This window comes from Rattus norvegicus, chromosome 18 (genome assembly GCF_021556685.1).
Source record: "Rattus norvegicus strain SHRSP/BbbUtx chromosome 18, alternate assembly SHRSP_T2T, whole genome shotgun sequence".
NCBI classification, from domain to species: Eukaryota; Metazoa; Chordata; class Mammalia; order Rodentia; family Muridae; genus Rattus; species Rattus norvegicus.
Genome location: NC_141551.1, coordinates 6,460,493 through 6,478,110, shown reverse-complemented (window position 1 = coordinate 6,478,110; position 17,618 = coordinate 6,460,493). Strand labels below are relative to the sequence as shown.

The window sequence follows — 17,618 nt, the reverse complement described above, 5'->3', positions numbered from 1 at the left end:
GAGGATTGATGCAAGTGTGAGGCCAGCTTCATCCACATACCAGACAACCACAGCTACACAGGCCCTGTCTCTGATGCCCAGATATGGAAAGGGTTCTTCTAGGTCCTAACGGACTGGTTTAATGTATCGCCAGCCTGATAAATACAACACATTTTCTTAAACAAAAAAATGGTTGGGGGAGGTTGTTTAGCCTTTATTTTTAATTTCCTGAAAGACTTACTCCAGAGATAATGTGCAATGAAAACAACTCCTGGGTGACCTGCAACTGATGTCCCCACAGCTTGGCTCTGATGAGGATTTAGATGGTGGCAGTCACATGAGAAAGTTCTTCCTAACATAACTGACCCATGGACAAGGGCTTTCGAGCAGAGAGAATCAGGGCTCAGTATGGTCATCAGCTCAGGCTTAAGTCCCACCCGAAGCCAGACTTCATGTCCTGGATGGTTTGATGGTTTTCATAGCCGTCAAAATAAGGATGGTTACCCGTGTTTCTCTAATTAAGAGCCCACACCCCCTTTTCTCTGGGTGTTAGGATCATTCATTTACCCAATGAGCACTTATTGATCAGGTACCATGAATGGCAGAGTTTTAGGTCACGGGGACACAAAAGTGGGCTAGGCAGACATAGGAGCCACTTGGCCCTCTGGGATCTTACTGGTATAGAAGCTAAATGTATTTTATTCCAATTGGTTTTACTAATGTTCTTACTCCCACACACACAACCACACAATACTGTTAGCAAAAGATCAGCACACTTTTCCTTATACAAATCACGAATCTGAGTCTTCATGAATCTCGTGCTGGTCAGTTCTGCTGTGGAAATGCACACAGTATGTTGAAAATGGCTGGGTCATGTTCCAATAAAAGTTAATGAACACCAAAAGTAGAATTTCATATAATTTTTATGTCTCAAATAGTCTTCACTTTATCTTTTACCTTAAAAACGGGAGGAAGGGCTGGAGGGATGGCTCAGAGGTTAAGAGCACGGACTGCTCTTCTAGAGGTACTGAGTTCAAATCCCAGCAACCATATGGTGGCTCACAACCATCTGTTATGGGATCTGATGCCCTCTTCTGGTGGGTTTGAAGACAGCTACAGTGTACTCATACATAAAATAAATAAATCTTTTTTTAAAAAAAATGGGAGAAAAACAACAACAAAATCAATAACAAAAAACCCCAAATACTCATTCTGAGCCCATGCTTCCTATAAAATACCAAGTTGGCAGGATTGGCCCACAGGCCACAGGACGCTGACCCGAACTGTAAGTATTCCAACCATACTGGCTCCTAGATATCCTCCAGGATCTGACTGTGGCCTCTTACAGCATCAGGTTAAGAAACAGGGGAACATCATTGCTAAGGCTGGCAAAAATCAAAGCAACAGTAATAGTAATAACAACAATAATAAGTCATGACCTTGGGCCATCGATGCCACAAACCAGGCTCTCTCCAAGACAACACCTGTCAAGCAGCCTCAGTATGTCTGCCCTTAGCAGAGTGTAGTTCACTTTGGGTGACTAAGACCTACTGTGCTCCTGAGAATTTTTGTAGCCTTGGCTCCTCCCCTATTGGCTGCAAGCCCCATCCACCCAAGCTCCTACCTGCATAGACTCCCCTAACCTCTGCTGTCCTTTGCTTCATGGTGGTCAGGACACCTGATACCACACCGTAAATTAATAAGTTTCTGGTTGTCCTTGCTGAAGTTGGTGTGAGAAGTCAGCCTGCTTTACTCAGTGTCTGTTGTCCCCATCCTGGAACTTGGCTGAACCTCAGGAGGGTTGGCAACACCAGTCACTTCATTTCCCACATCAATGACTTGTCTTTGGGCTGGAGGAGCCTGAGCGCTCATAGATGTAGAGAGCTTCCTAAAAATGCCCTTGTGCCAGGCAACACACCGAATTCAAGGCCACCCATGGCATCTTACAAATCCCTCCCTGGAATTTTTAAAAGGTTTTAAAGTTAAAGCCAGGACTGGTGGTGCACACATTTAATCCCAGCATGCAGGCAGGCCAGGAGGATCTCTTATGAGTTCAAGACCACCCAGTCTACAGAGTGAGTTCCAGGACAGCCAGAGCTCTAACAAAAAAAAATTTAAAAAGTGGAGGTAGTTGGGGGTGGGGTCATAGTGCTTCACAGCATGCTGGAGGGTCTGGAACCCATTCCCCGCACTGCAAAACAACAGACTATAGAAAAATAGAGCTGAGATACAGCTCATCTGAAACATACTTGCTTTGCTTCGATCCCCAGAACCCCTGAAGCCAGATGTGGCAGCTCAGAGCTGCGATCCCAGAGCTGGGAGCCAAAGTGCACCCTGACCAGCTAGTTAGTGAGTCTCAGGCGTGAGGAATCCTATCTTAAAAAAGAACAAATATGGTGGACAGCAGCTGCTTAAGGACACCTTTAGCTTACACACACACACACACACACACACAGAGGCACAAATATTTTTAAAAAAATTAAAGACTAAGAAATACTGTTTTAATTAATTATTTATTTATTTCGGTTTCTTCAAAACAAGGAATAGCCCTGTATAGCTGTGGCTGTCTTGGAACTTGCTTTTGTAGACCAGGCTAGCCTCAAACCCTAGAGATCCAAACACTGCTGTCTCCCAAATGCTGGGACTACAGGCATATACCACAATGCCCATCGATGAATACTACTTCAAGCATGGGACTTAAAGAAACTCCACGAGGACAGGGCCACCTGTCCATATGGCTAAGGACACAGACATAAAGCTGAAAGCGCTCACACTCCTCACTGCTCACTCACTCACTGCTTTGACTCAAGCGGTAAACAGAACCTTGCTGGAGCGTGGAGACCCATTAGCCAAAGGAAATTGCCCAACGGGAGTATAACTAAACCAAACAAAACCCAACTGGTCCCTGCATCGTCTTCGCCAGCTCTGAGCTGTCTCGTTTCTGCTCATGTTTCTTCGTGCTAACAGGAAGGAAACAGGGGAAAACAGCATTTTCCACAGAACGTATACAGAGCTGACCTTTTAGCCCCCAAATATCTCTCCTCTCTGTGTGAATGAATGTAGGTGTGCGTGCACATCTAGGAGGAGGCCAGAGAAGGACATCCTGTGTCTTCCTCTATCTCTGGCTTTGGCCAGAAGCTTATTTTCTTGGTCAGGGTCTCTCACTGAACCCAAGGCTAGACCACTGCCAGCCAGCAGTCTTCCTGTCTCCACCTCCCACAGATCTGGGTCACAAGCTGGAGCCACACCCAGCTTTTTGTTTTTACGTGGGTGCTGGGGACCCAAAGTTAGGTCCTCACACTTGGGAAGCAACTGCTCTTACCCACTGAGCCATGTCCCTACTCCTCCCCGAGGATGTCTGTAGTGTTTTCACTCAAAGAGTACTACTAATGTTATACTCTCAGAGTCTACTAAATTCTACTGAAATACTAAATTCTCAAAAAGCATCTTAGGAGAAATAGTACCAGGCCCAAGCTAACTTTATTCAAATCGTGTTGGGTTGGCCTAATTACCTAGATGAGAAACATGTTTTCTTCCTAAGACAACATTTCATGTAGCCCAGGGTGGTCTCCAACTTTGTATAGCTAAAGCTGACTTTGAACTTCTGATCTTCGTGCCTCCATCTCCAGTACGGAGATTGCAGGCATTTGCTTCCATGGCTGGTCTACGCAGTGTTGGGGATCAATCCCAGGGATCCATGCATGCTAAACAACCCCTCTGTCAACCCCTCCTAACCTCCATTAGTTTAGGTTTCTATAGATCTCTATATGTCTAGAGCATATCTGCCCGATTGCTCCATTGTTAAAATATCACACAAAATAACCCAGGTAACTAGCCACACCCCAAATATTTTCATTGCCAAGTATGTAAGGCAACATTTAGAACTCTGCCTGGGATGGGGGAATAAATATGGTGAGGCTGGGCAGATAGAAGACAAGTGACTGGCTGGGTCTTGACTGAAGAGCAGTTATAGTGAAGGAAGAAAAACAGGTGTGAGACCAGGAAAGAAATGCTAGGAGGCAGAGTCACTCTGTAAGGAGCCCGCATGGGACATGGAGTCACACTGTAAGGAGCCTGTGTGTTACCAAACCAGTACCAGGGAGCTACTCACTAAAGTAAATCCCAGATCGAATGCTTTTTGTAAATGTAAACATTATGCTGGTCCATTCAGCCCTCTGGATGAGTTTTTGTGTGTGTGAACATACGAGAGAGCGTGTAGGTATGTAGAAGGTCCTGCAGGTATGATCGCAGCATCTCAGGAGGCTCCCTGTCATGCTAGAGAGACCGCAGAGAGATAAACGCAGGATCTGCAGTCTAGTGTGCTTCCTGCTTCACAGGTCTGCATCATCTCCATGTATTCAGTATCTGAGTCGGGGAGAAACAGGCAAGAACACATCCTGTGGTAGCTATACGGGCCACATAAAATAAGCCTGGCTTTGTTGAGAAGCATTCTTATTTCCTATGCAATTGGCATGCGGTAATTATATTTGCTTTTTCATTCGTAATGAGCACCTCTTAAGTAATTGGCACCCTGACTGTCCTCCCTTGCACTGAGAATTACACTGGATCATTTCCACGGAAGTGTGTGTGTGTGTGTGTGTGTGTGTGTGTGTGTGTGTGTGTGTGGTGTGTAATTTGATGACTGGGAAGGGGGAGAACCCTTTATAATTGAGTTCAGTTTCCTTGGTACATTTAATATTGGCATACCAAGAAAGAGAAAGGAAGTTGTAAAATTGTGATTAAAGAGAGTCTCTCTGTATCTCAAGGGCTCCTTCGTATAGTTACCATAGACAAAAGGGGAAAGCCGTGACACTCTCATGGCTTAAAGCCCAGAAGTCAGCAATGCAGAATCAACAGGAATTACGGTGGGTTCAGGTGAGGCCAGTTTACCCAACGTGCAGTGTGAAAAGGACGAATTAAAAACAAAGAAACAGAGTTTCTTAAAAGAGTTAAGACACAGCCATGGGCCTTCTTTATAAGCCTTTTCACAGCTCATGACAGCTCGGAACAGAAAATGAGACTGGAAAGTGACAAGGTCAGCTGCTTGACAGATAGCATTCCTGTAATGGCAGGAAGATTGTGTGTTCAAGGCTCGATTGTGCCATAGAGCAGGATCAAGGCTGTCTCGGCAACTTAAAAAGACCCTATATCAAAATAAAAGTGAAGAAAGAACTGGGGATGGAGCTGAAGGCAGAGATCTTAGTGATCTCCTGTACTGGGGGAGGAATATGGAGTGTCTTGTTCGTTAATGTTTTATAACATTTATTTATTTACCTATTTAGAGTGTGTATGTGTATAAACCAGTGCATGCTTGAGGATGTGTGTCTGTGTGTTGCACATACCTGTGTGTGTGTGTGTGTGTGTGTGTGTGTGTGTGTGTGTGTGTGTAGGTCAGAGGATGGCTTGCAGTAGTTGGACCCTTCCTTACCATGTGAATCACAAGGCTTGAACTCAGGTTGTCAGACTTGGTACTGTTGCCTGCCAAGCCATTGCCAGCCCCCTTCATAGAGCAACTTCAGTTGCAAAGATATTTTTTGTTAAGAACAGTTTGGGTCTTCCACAAACAACAACTATTACCTGTGCTCCTAAACATGGTTTGCAAACAAAGCTTCTGAGAGAGTGAAAGCATGGGATTGTTTCCAGGACTTTGTTCATAAGGGACTTGAGGGTGGGCTGTAGTAACAACACGGAAAAGATCATCCCCTGTGGCTCCTTCCCCGTTCTTTATTGCGTTCACAAACCAAGCCACAGGTACCATTGTTTTTATGGGAAGTCAGAATCTTTAAAAAATGCCCAGGAACTTACATTCAAGAGGAGGACCCAGTTCAAGACGGTAGTCTAAGCCCTGATTCCCCAAAGCCTGTATCATGGTAACAAAGGCATCCTAGAATGAACCCCAAGACCGATGTTATGTGTAGACACGGAATCTCAAAGAAGCAATGCAGGATAGCTCATGCTTGGAATCTCAGCTGAGGCAGGAGGATGACCAGGCCAGTTTCTGCTAGGGAGTAAGACCTTAACACCTCAAAAACCAAACAGAAGGGGGTAGAGAAGAGAGCTGATTTGAGGGAAGGAAGGAGGGGCGAAAGGGAAGATGCAGGGAAGGAAGGGAAAATTCTGGCACCATAAGCAGAGGCATTGCAGAGAAGAAATAAAAACTGCTAAGGGCCGGATGTAAACATCATAAACCGTGACAGTGATGAATGGTGAGAGAGGGTTGGAGGCTGGAGGGAGAGCTTAGCTGCTCTAACATCTGCAAGGCAGCCAGCAGGGAACCTGTGGCTGCTAAGGTTGAAGGCACCACATAGAATGTTAAGTGCTTTGCATAATGTTGCCAACATAACCACCAAAATAGCACGACAGAGATAAAGTCAGGAGGTAGAAGGTCAGAAAGAGAATGGGACAAAACACTGAATTCTCCACTCTTCAAGGACCTGACAGAGCCTGTCTAATGTGGACACATTAAAAAAAATGAGGCGAGACTGGAGAGACGTCAGTGGTTGAGAGCACATTCTGTCTTAACTGTTGGATTCCCAGTGCCCAGGTTATGTGCCTCCCTCACAATTGCCAGGACTCCAGCTCCAGGTGAGCTGACACGCTCCTCTGGTCTCTTCTGGTTTGGATTTTGGTTGGGTTTTTTGATCTTGTTTTTGTTTTGTTATTTTCATCCACAGGCATGTGGTACATACTCTCACAAACATATTTCTTTTAGAGAGAGAGAGACAGAGACAGAGAGAGAGAGAGAGAGAGAGAGAGAGAGAGAGAGAGAGAGAGCGAGAGCGAAGCTCTGGGATAACCACTCAGCATATTTAAAGTAGGCGTGGCCAGTAGATTGGCTCATGCCCGTATTCAATCCCAGCACTTAGGAGGCAGAGGCAGGAAGATTGCCCTAAGTCAGGGTCAAGGTCTGCGGGGCCAGACAATGAGTCCCTGGCTATGGTAGACTGTACTGTGATCCACTCCCAAACACATACATGAAGGTTCTCAAGCTTTTACCTGTGAGGCACTGAATGACCCAGGAGCAACGACAAGGGCACTTTTACTTTGTTTCATAATGCTGACATTAGAATAGATAAATAAATAGATATCAAAACAAATAAATATTCTTAGCTTGTACAGATGAAGACTAGCTTATTTGCTAAGTTGGAAAAACAAGGTATGGATTACTTCAAACATGATAATAATTATTTTAAAACTACTTGTCTGATCTTTAAAGACACACTTATGAAGGTAAATAAAGGGCTTTCATGTTTTTTCTATAGAGGAAGAGCATGGGAGTGATAAAGAGTGATCTGGGGCCACTGTTCTTCCTAAAACAGTGTGGCTCTCAACCTTCCTGACACTCCCTTAGTACAGCTCCTCAGGCTGTGCAGACAACCCACCCATAGAGTTGTTTCTGTTACTACTGCACAACTGTTTGGCTACTGTTAGGAATCATAATGTAAATGTCTGTTTCCCCATGGTCTTAGGTCACTCCTGTGAAAGGGTCATTTGACACCACCCCCCCATGGAGTCTCTACCTACAGGTTGAGGACCAATGCTCTTCTGCTTGTCCAAAATAGTTTCCAAGAGTACCTATGACGCTTAAAGGTGCAAGCACAACTCTTAACCACTAACGAGCTGGCCAGGGAGGTGGCTCAGTGGGTAACAGTGCCTGGAGCCAGGCTGTCCTCTGGTCTGCACAGGCAGTCTGGCATGTATGTGACCCCCACAATAAATATGCAGGAAGTTCTAATTAACGAGTTAAAGAAATAGATTGGTGAAAACACAGGAAGATATCAAAACACATAGGTGCACCTGGGTCCCCACTCACTCATTTCCCAATCATATTGGATTCTTCCGTCTGTCCCATGATACCTTGTACTCAACACAAGAGAAATGGCTGTAGAATAATGCCATCTCTGTCTTGAAGAATTCAAACGCCGAGAGGTCTGGTGTAGACACAGGATGTTAGCAAAATATAAAAGATGCCAGAGGTTGTAGCACACACATTTATGAACCCAGAACTTGGGAGGTGAGGGCAGGAGAATCAGAAGTTCAAGACCAGCTTGAACCACGTAAGGAGTTCCTAGATAGCCTGAAAGCTGCCCCTGGGGAGCTGGGGGGACGCGGTTGGGGGTGTAGGAGGGCTCCTTGACAGTGGCGACGTCACAAGGGGTACGGAGATATTCATGTGGGGGAATATATAAGCTATGTCATTCTGTAGGTGTGTAATGCCTGTGTCTAGGACGTGTGAGTATTAGATGACACAGGAGTGTGCTGGGGAGTGCCAAAGGTTGTCACAGCTGACTTTTAGAACCACCATCTTTGGCTCTGCTCCGGAAACCCCAACAGCCGGAAGCTTATTCGCAGACAGCGTAAGGAGAAAGCAAAGACAGTCTTGTAAAGTTCTCAGACACTTAAACTTCGGAAAGTATGGGGAGCATTTTACAGGTGGGGTTCAGCCTTAAGGATGATCGAACATCCGAATAATAACGACGCCTCTTTCCCCTAAGGAATCCCCAAGGTCTACCTAGCTAAGCCAAGGCTAAGCACGCCGCCCCCCAACCCCGAGGGCACAGAACAGTGAAAACTCCCACAAACACAGCATGTCACGTCTGACCAAAGGGACCCGAGGAACGTCTAACAGGGCTCTGCCTTGAAGGCTGCAGTGGTGGGAAGCAACCCTGCATCGGGGCCAGGTCCCCATGTTGCCCATGGCCTCGGGGGATGCAGGCGTTGGCACCGGCTAGACCAGTTCAAGTCTACGCGTGTATCGGAGTCACCGCAGACCCAGAAGAGCTTGCTGGCAGGTTCGTTATGCCCTGCAGAACTTTCGGTTGGGTTTTACGGTCTTCTAAAGCCACCGTGAAAGTCAGTGGGCCTGGAATTCAAACTTCTGACATCTTTCCCCTCCGTCGGCGAGATTGGAGTGTCCCAACCTGTTTCTCTTCGCAGCAGGAGTCTTAGTGCTGAAGACAAGATAAACGAGGTGGGACAATAGCAGAGGAAACTGTGGGTTTATGTCTCCAGGTGGGCTAATTTCCAAATTACACTGGAGAAAACTGCTCAAGATAATTTCGCAGATTTCCTCCCTGGTTCGCAGTAGCAGGGCTGTTGCACCTGCAAATTTTAATTACATGTTTGATTTTTTTTTTTCCCCTGCCGCCAAGATATCACAGTAATTGGAGGTTGCTTGTCTTAGCTTTTTTTTTTTTTTTTTTTTTTTTTTTTGTGGAGCCTAGAAGAAGCAGTTCTATCCTGGGGTTAAATGACGATGATGTGAGACTCAGTGGCATAATTATGCTGAAAAAAGTCAAGTGCCTTCACTTTATCTCCAATGGAATCACTGGTTCAGCCATGTGAAGAGTTTTGATGCTTACTGCCACTCACCCTTGACTCCCAGAGAGAGGACGACACACACACGCTAATGTGACCATTGAAGCTGTGTGTCCGGAAGCCTTGGTTAATGGGAAAATATTCTGGTTTTTGTTTGTTGTTGTTAGTGTTTGTGCTTTGCTCGCACACACACATGCATGTGTACTCCGGGGTGCCTGGTGCCCGAAGAGGCCTGAAAGAGCCTCTCTGATCCCCTAGAACTGCAGTGACAGGCAGCCGTGAGACCCGCCCACGGGGTCCTGGGGACCCTAACTGGGCCCCCAACAACAGCAGCAGGTGCTCTTAACTAGGAAGCCATTTCTCCCGCCCTTGCTTAGTTTAACATTGGCTGTTATTATAAACAGGCCTCGTGGACAAACTGAATTCATTTCAACACATACACTGAGAAGAATGTCCTTTATGACCCGTGAGAAGTTCAAAGATGAGGAAAGCCTCTTCCCACAGTGCTTGCACTCTTGGGAATGTACACGTGCCTGTACAGACACCACGGTGTTGGATGTACCCACTGGCTTTGAATGTGAGCTGGTGTCAGTGGAGGATGCTACGGTCCCTGAAAGGCATCAGCGAGGATTCCTATTGCACGGAGTACCAAGGACTCATTTTTGGAACACATACCCAACGACAGTTTATTGTCGGTTGTCTTTTATCAAAGGTGACGGGGGTGGTGTTTATTTTAGATTCTCTATGATTTTGTTTTCAGTTAATGGTAAAAGCTTGTTAAAACTATTTTATCGTGTATTAATTATGATCCATGAAAGTGAGTAGAATTATAATGACCAAGAAAGAGGAAATCTGGTGGGATGAGATCTCTAGCCAGCAGCTGTGAGAGGGCACCTGGATCTCATCCCGGAGTGCAGTCAGCCTGTGTCACAGCTCACAAGAAGGGACATGATGGCTATTTGAGGGGACTTTATCAGTCACCACGCCTGCCATGTCTGTGGGCAGAGGTCCCAGGGGGAGACATGCTCAATGCTAGGGACTGTCCTGAATGCCAAAGGCCTGTTCCTGTAGCTTTTGTGAGTTTCAAATGCAACCCAATATGGAGAAGGGAAAATCTTACTGCCAATGAATTCACCCTGTTTTCTATATTAACATTCTTTCCGTAAGATTCTAAACAACACTGAGTTTTCTGAAAACCGAACACCCTTACACATACAGAAAAACGCTCACCTGTTTTATGCAAACTTCCCATGTAGCACTTGGCAGCTGGGTCCACACTGAGTGAGTGGGGAATGCACTTTGGCACACTTCAAGTTTACAGTATTCAGGCACGTGCTGGTCCCATAGCTTCTCACCTACCCCATTACCTCATTTAGCATCGCTGTGCCCAAACCTTTTGCTGTTTTTTATTCAAACGTCACTTGAGTTCCTTTTAGTTCTCTTCTGTGTTACAGGACAGGACAAGATCATTACATTTTCATATAATGGGGTCGTCAGTGTGTGTGGGTGGAGGGGTGCCTCTGTGTGTGTGATGGGGAAGTGGGTGCACTCGTGTGTATTGTAGTGGACAAGCGAGGTTAGAGGCAGGAATCGGTTCTCTTCTTCTGTCATGGGGGGTCTCGGGGATTGAACTCAAGAAGCCAGGCTGTTTTACCTACTACAACGCCATCATGTCAATCTCAGATCATGACCTTTTATGTGATGGTAGCATATATGTAACATAATATTACCACCCTAGCCATTTCCAGCAAAGTAATATTAAACACATGTTATGATGTAAGTCCGTCTGTTCATAGACTCTTTCCAACCAGAAACACATACATATTTGTATAATATTTCCCTCCAAACTTAGGAACATTTCAAGTGCTGTTCTAGCTCGCACAGTAGTTTGCCATCTTGAAATGACATTAACTCTGGTCCGTAAGAAATAGAAGCTTGTCACATAACTCAGGGCTTCTTAGACTCTGTTAGACTTGTGATCCTTTATCACATAACAATTTTTACATGACTCTAGGATGGTCAGGTCTATAAGGTTGATACAGAAGTCAAATGTTTAATGATGATGAATCATTTAGAAATTTATTTTAAAACAATTTTCTGGTGTGTATGTAACTATACCCATTTATTAAATAAAAAAGATTTCTATGCTCATGAGATAGATGGCTTGTTTCAGTTTTACACAAAGAAATAAACCTTGGGTAAGTGTGTGATACTGACAGACATGAAGCATCTTTAGTGTCCTTTAGAGCTGAAGGATATTTTGATATTATAGTCATTAATTCCGTGGTTCACATAAATACATAACACAAGATGACAGAAGGATGTCTAGTATGATTTCGGAAATTGTTAGGGCCATGTTAGAAATTCTGTCTTAATCCCCAGCCAAAATTCATTTAATGAAAAAATTTTTAATTTATTTATTTCCATTTATGAGTGATCTCTCTGCATATACACCTATGTGTCAGAAGAGGGCATCGGATCCCATTACAGATGGCTGTGAGCCACAGTGTGGTTGCTAGGAATCGAACTCAGGACCTGTGGGAGACTGCTGAGCCGTCTCTTCAGCCCTAATGATTTTTTTTATCATTAATTCCAGTAAGAGTTTGTAAAACAAACATTCTAACATAATCTTGTCTGAAGATATGCTACTGTGAGAGTTACCTGCTGAGGGATGACAGAAAGAAAATGTAGAAGTCTTTGCTTCCTGTAATTTATTATGTTTTGTAGAGGCAGAAAACGTTGTGTATATGGAAAATAACATTTGCAATTAATGCAGCAGCATCGGTAGTCAGGAGCCGTATTTGGGGTACTCTAGTGGTGTGCTGTTTGGTAGCAGGTACAGTGAAAGGTATGCATGTTGTATGTGCAGAATCAAGGCACCCATGGTGTACTGTGCTACAACATGGGTCAGAGCAGCCAGAAACAGCAGTCATGGTGCATTTGGTTTTTAAATTAGCCTTTGTTCTTCCTACATTTCAAACCTTTTACTGTTAGCATCCTCTCCTTCTGTAATATCATTGCGCATGAAGTCCTCCCCTGTATGAGGAAACTGTCGTCTGATTTATTTAGTGACTTGGGAGTTTACCTTTGTGACATGTCTCCTGGATAAGTAGCTGCTGGTTGGTTGCCGATGCATTAGCGAGAAGGAGCCCTGTGTGGTTGGGGACCAGCCTGTAAGGTTCAGTCGCATCCTTGTGATGGTTTCTGTAACTGGAAGGAACTGTTTTCCATCCACAGTCAGCACACGTACGCTGATCAGTGTTCATGGGATTGTTTTGCTGACGGCCATCAGGAAGTTTTTGTCCATTTGCACCACTGCATCCTCAGCCCCTTCTAAAGCCAACAGAAAGAACTTTGTACAGGGAAGAGTGTCTTACACCCACAAATGCCTGTGAGTCTAGCGTCTAGAAGGTAAGAAGATTGGCAGGGGATGTTGTCCAGGGTCACTTAACAAGCTCAGGCTTGGGATACACGGGACACCGACTCAGGAAAACAGAACAGAACAGAACAAACAAACCCGTGACAGAAGTGCTTGAGGGATCCCCCGACCCATGGGCTGCTGAACACTACGCCATGATGGGCTACCTCCCTTGAATTACCGAAGTGATTTTCTTTCACAGAAAGGAATCTTATTTGTCATTCCATAGCAGTGCAGGCTATGAATAAAAAAAAAATCTTAGCACTAGCATGAGGCCAATTTAAAAAATGAATGTGAATTCCATGTCATTGCTATTTTTCATTCCTGTGGATAAACGTACTTGGCTTATCTAAACGAGGCAAACAGGTGCACCTTAACAGGGCTCACATTGCTACTCTGCAACTTCCTTTAAGGGGCACTTATCTAAAAGGTGACTGTTGGGTAACATGCGCAGTTGTCACACATGAGTCAAAAGTGCCTATAAATAATCAGATGTGGGCATGTTTTAGAACTGCAATTATGCAGTGCCTTGATTATTTCTCTCCCTCCCTCCTTCCCTCCCTCCCTCCCTCTCTTCCTTCCTTCCTTTCTTCCTCCCTTCCTTCCTTTCTTCCTCCCTCCCTTCCTTCCTTCCTTCCTTCCTTCCTTCCTTCCTTCCAAGACTGCGTCACTTTCACAGAGAGACCTGAAGGGTAGCTCCTCTGTTTACTTAACCATCCCTTCATTCCCTAGTGTGCTCTGTACTTGCAGGTCCAGTAAGAAACAATCCTGACTTCTGCTAATAAATCAATGGATGGGGACTCAGTTCCTGTCCTTCCACTTGTGAGAATGCTTCCCCACACTTGGTGGCTACTCGGAAGTGTACTAGTGAGCCCTCAGATTCTCTAAACAAAGAGAAGAGGATTTTAGATGCAATGCTATGCACCAGTACAACTGCTTTCTGGTTAGGAATAACAAGAGAAGTGAAGGGTTTGGAAACGGCGTGTGCATATACGTCCTTTGAATGCCTAGAAGAAAACCACAGAGTTACTGAACTATGCTCAGGGTACAAGGGAGACATCTGTGCAGAGCGATGGCACTGTCCATGACTGGGGCCTTCTTTTTGGAGTAATAGAGTTGTCTTCAGAGTACAGGGGGTTTGCTCAGCAATAGAGTTACGATAATAGAAAAACTGGAACATTCCAGTACAGACACTGGCTTGTCCTTCTGTATGACTGTACCCTCAGACATTATGGAATTGCAAATATCTGAAGATAATCTTCATGCTAAACCTCTTTATTTCAATCAACTCAAGTGTGCCTTCCTGTCCCTAAAGTGTGAACTAAGGGACTCAGAATTCTTTAATATTAGAGAAAGAAGGCAATTTTGTTATTTCCAGGTGATGAGGTTGAAACCCAGAAAGTTCAATTAGCCTAAAGTCAGCAGTCTCATCAGTGAAGTCCTCTGGTGAGGATTTCGGCACTAGATTTCTTACCAAGCACATAGTCTAAGTGGATCTCTGCAGTGACTCTTAGACCAGGCCGGCCTTAACCTCTGCTCTTCCTCAGCATCCTGCTCTGAACCTTACCTCGTGCTCTCGCCATGTTAATAGTCTCAGAACACAGCTTTCCCTGTGTCTTCGCATGCCTTGCTTTGATACTGACAGTGTCCTGACCAAGCCCCCTCCTGTGCCCTCCTTTGCTTTACTCCATGGTCTATTAACTCTCCGTTAGGAGCTTCGGTGCCCTACTACCCAGAGTGTGATTCACTGCACGTGATTGCACCGTTCTTCGCTCAGTGTTGTAGACAAGGTTTTCCAGTGACAGCCACGTTCCAAGCCAATTGGTTGTTCTTACTGGTGAACTTCCTTCCACTTCCCACGGAAGTTTGGTCTGCAGGTGGCTGAGACCAGCCTTGGTGCCACTTCCAAACGTTCTCCTAACTATCGACTGTTGATATCTGATTTATTCAGACTCTTGGACAATATGATCATCATCATATATGCTTTATGTGCTGTATGTCTATCTGAAATTAATTTCCAGTAGATGGTGTTCTGTTTGAAGGGAGAGGGTGAAGACCAAGCTTTCAAAAGGTCTTTCTGACCCCAGGTAAACTCGAAGTTACCTGTTCTTCAAGAATAATCTTCACCCCTGCTTCCCCCTCAACAATTAACCTAACAGGTTCGTCGTCATCATCACTGTCATAGGAATCCAGGCAACGTGTGCCTCCCTCCTCCCTGTGTGAGTCCCAAATGCTTTTTTCGAGGAGGAGATTTTGACAGCCTGAACAGAAGAGTGTTACTGGGGGCGGGAGGAAGGCAGGGGAGAGGTAGGAAGTGTTTCTTTTCCATGACATTTGAGCTGTGAGTTGTCAGGAAGGGAGGGCTCTGAGTGGGTTTTCATTCCATTCTTAGTGAGTCTCTGAGCAGAGCAAAGCACTGAGCTGATCCAGGCCTCCTGGAGAGCCTCTATCATACTTGAGGGCCCAGTGGTGAACCATGGTGTTTGGAATCTAACAGGGTTAAGTCTTTCACTTTGCATTTAAAAAAACAACTTCATTTACATTCATTTGTGTTATCATGTGCAATGCTGTGTGCCCATGCCATCATGTATGCATACAGGTTTGAGGACAGCTTTTAAGAGCTTGTTTTCTTCTCCACCACATCAGTTCCAGGGATGGAACTCAAGTTGTGAGGCCCGAAGGCAAGTACCTTTACTCACTGAACCATCTTGCCAGCCTTTTCACCCTGCAAGCCGAGGAAAATGTGAAGTTTAGTTAAGATAATACGTGGAAAGTACTTTGTAAAATGTAACCCAGCACACAGAACTCGGCTTTAAGGAGTGCTGTAATCCAGATCCTGTATTAAGTGCTACTTGGGCAATGGGGGTGGGGTCCGTGAGTGGCCCAAGCATTTAAAAAAGAAAACTATTCAGCAGGAAATCCTCTCTGTTCCATGTCAGATCAAATGTTTACACCCAAATTGGAAAAAAGAAAAGAGAAGAGAAGGAGGTGGCTGGTGGGAATCAGGTGAAGGAGAAGGGAGGAGGGAAGGAAAAGGAACTATTTTCATAAGGAAAATACATGTGTAGAAACTTTAGAATTGTTTGTTTTAGAACGGGTTTTCATGTAGCCCATGCTAGTTGCAAACTCATTATGTGTACGTAGCCAAGGACAGTCCTGTTTTCTGTGCGGCTACAATTACAGTCACACACCTCTGTGCCTGGTTTTGTTTTATTTTGTTTTGTTTTTCAGTGCTGAGCTAGAACCTAGAGCTTTAGGAATGGTCAGCAAGCGTTCTACCAGAAAAGCTACATTTATTCTTATAATAGTTATGGATGCTTTGCCCACATGTCTATTTACTTGTTTTTGTGCCTGGTGCCCTCAGAGGCCAGAAGGGGCATCATATCCCCATGGCTGGGAGTCGCCATGTGGGTGCTGGGAACCAAATCGGGGTCCTCTAGAAGGGCAGCCATTGCTTTTAACCACGGGGCCATCTCCCTAGTCCCTCCCTCTTCAACGGTACCCACCCACAAAGACAGCATCAGTGGGGAACAGGGACCATCAGGGCTCTGCTTCCTGTCACAGCTGGTACCAAAAGTCTGTCAGTAACAGAAAGTGAGCTTCGAATCAGGTAGGAACAGAGGGTCACCTGATTCAGCTGGAAACAGACCATGCTAATTTGATGGTTTTTAACTTGTACTGTTCTAGGGTGTAACCATTAGATTCAAGGTGATATAAAAGACTGTTTTAATGCCCTATCTCAGGCTTTGGGTTGTTTGTTTGTTTGCTTTTGACAAAAGGAAAAACTGTTTAAGTATAATGACTGGACCAGCAGCTCAGGAGTGGAATGCTTGCTTAGCCTGAGTTGGTTGGCCTACTGTTATCTGTGAACTGGTTCATCTTCTACTGTGGTAATTCCGTTCTTCCCTTTAGCTGTACTTTGGCTTTCTTTAACGCCAACGTCTAGAGTGTTGCCATTAGCACACAGGAATGAATTCTCTACTGACGTACGAGGAAAGACCTCAAACGCTCTAACTTAAAATCCTGCGAAGGTTTAAGAAAACGAGGCACTGGTCATCTCGGTTTGGATTTCATAGACAACATCCGTCTGAAATCCGTGTCATTCTGACACCACTCAGTTTTCTTCTGACAGTGGGCAAGAGCCAGTCCTGTGTGAAACTGCCGCCTGGGGGCGGGGAACAGGGACGTGGCAGCTTTTTAAAGGAGAAAAAGGGAAATCTCGGTCACCAGCTTCAAAGGGTGTTTATTTCTTGTTTAGATCAGCAAATCCCAGGCCTCTGTCTGTGCATGAGAACAGGCCCTCCCATTCCAGACTACCCTCAGACAGGGTCCTTCTCTGGAGCTACAGAGATTAGTGTACACTTCCTCCCGAGAAGTCAGAAGTAGACGCTGCAGCCACTGTTACTTAACTTTTTATGTAAGTAGCTTTCCACTGAGTTGCTAGCACATTTCCTGATGCTCTGAGACACGCCTGGGGTTTCTTATCCCAACGTAAGGATTAGCGGGAGCCTTTCAATCCCCTATTCTGGGGGGAAAACAGGAAAATATAGACTTGAGTGGAGTTTGTCTGGATCTGTAGGAAAAATGACTTATGGCGGCTCGGGCTGATAGTATCAAAGGAAAGGTGGCGGGTGGATATTTGGATGCCAAAGAAGAGACCATTTTTGCTGAGACCCCCTAGATCATTTCCTTATTTCTCTCCCACCAGAGTCTGAAGCAGCCAGGGTGCATTGTTCTGCTCTTTTGTCTCTGCTTGCAGCCCAAAGTGACACTGAGCTCCATGCCCATATCTCCATCAGCCTGGAGACCCTAGGGACAATTCCCAGTGAAAGCCAACACCTAGAACATGTCTTCTCTTCCTCCTTCAAGACCCCACTCCCCTGTCAGAGGTTTAGGGACTGAC

General features: G+C 45.2%; 1 protein-coding gene and 1 long non-coding RNA gene across 3 annotated transcripts in view; one reads left to right on the top strand and one right to left on the bottom strand.

The window, feature by feature from the left end:
• Kctd1 (potassium channel tetramerization domain containing 1) overlaps positions 1-17,618 on the top strand; it is a 194,153-nt gene that overhangs the window by 66,941 nt on the left and 109,594 nt on the right. Inside the window, exon 1 of one of the 2 annotated variants that reach the window (XM_087592588.1) lies at positions 8,177-8,950. The exons of the other annotated variant lie outside the window; for it this stretch is intronic. The gene's annotated coding sequence lies outside the window, so the exon portion shown is untranslated. Of the gene's footprint in view, positions 1-8,176; positions 8,951-17,618 lie in introns of those variants that run through there. 2 annotated transcript variants of the gene reach the window in all.
• LOC147999668 (uncharacterized) lies at positions 14,684-17,240 on the bottom strand. The gene is made up of 2 exons (XR_015642788.1): positions 17,126-17,240; positions 14,684-15,440 (listed from the first exon to the last, which is right to left on the bottom strand). It is a non-coding gene; the product is annotated as an uncharacterized LOC147999668 (long non-coding RNA).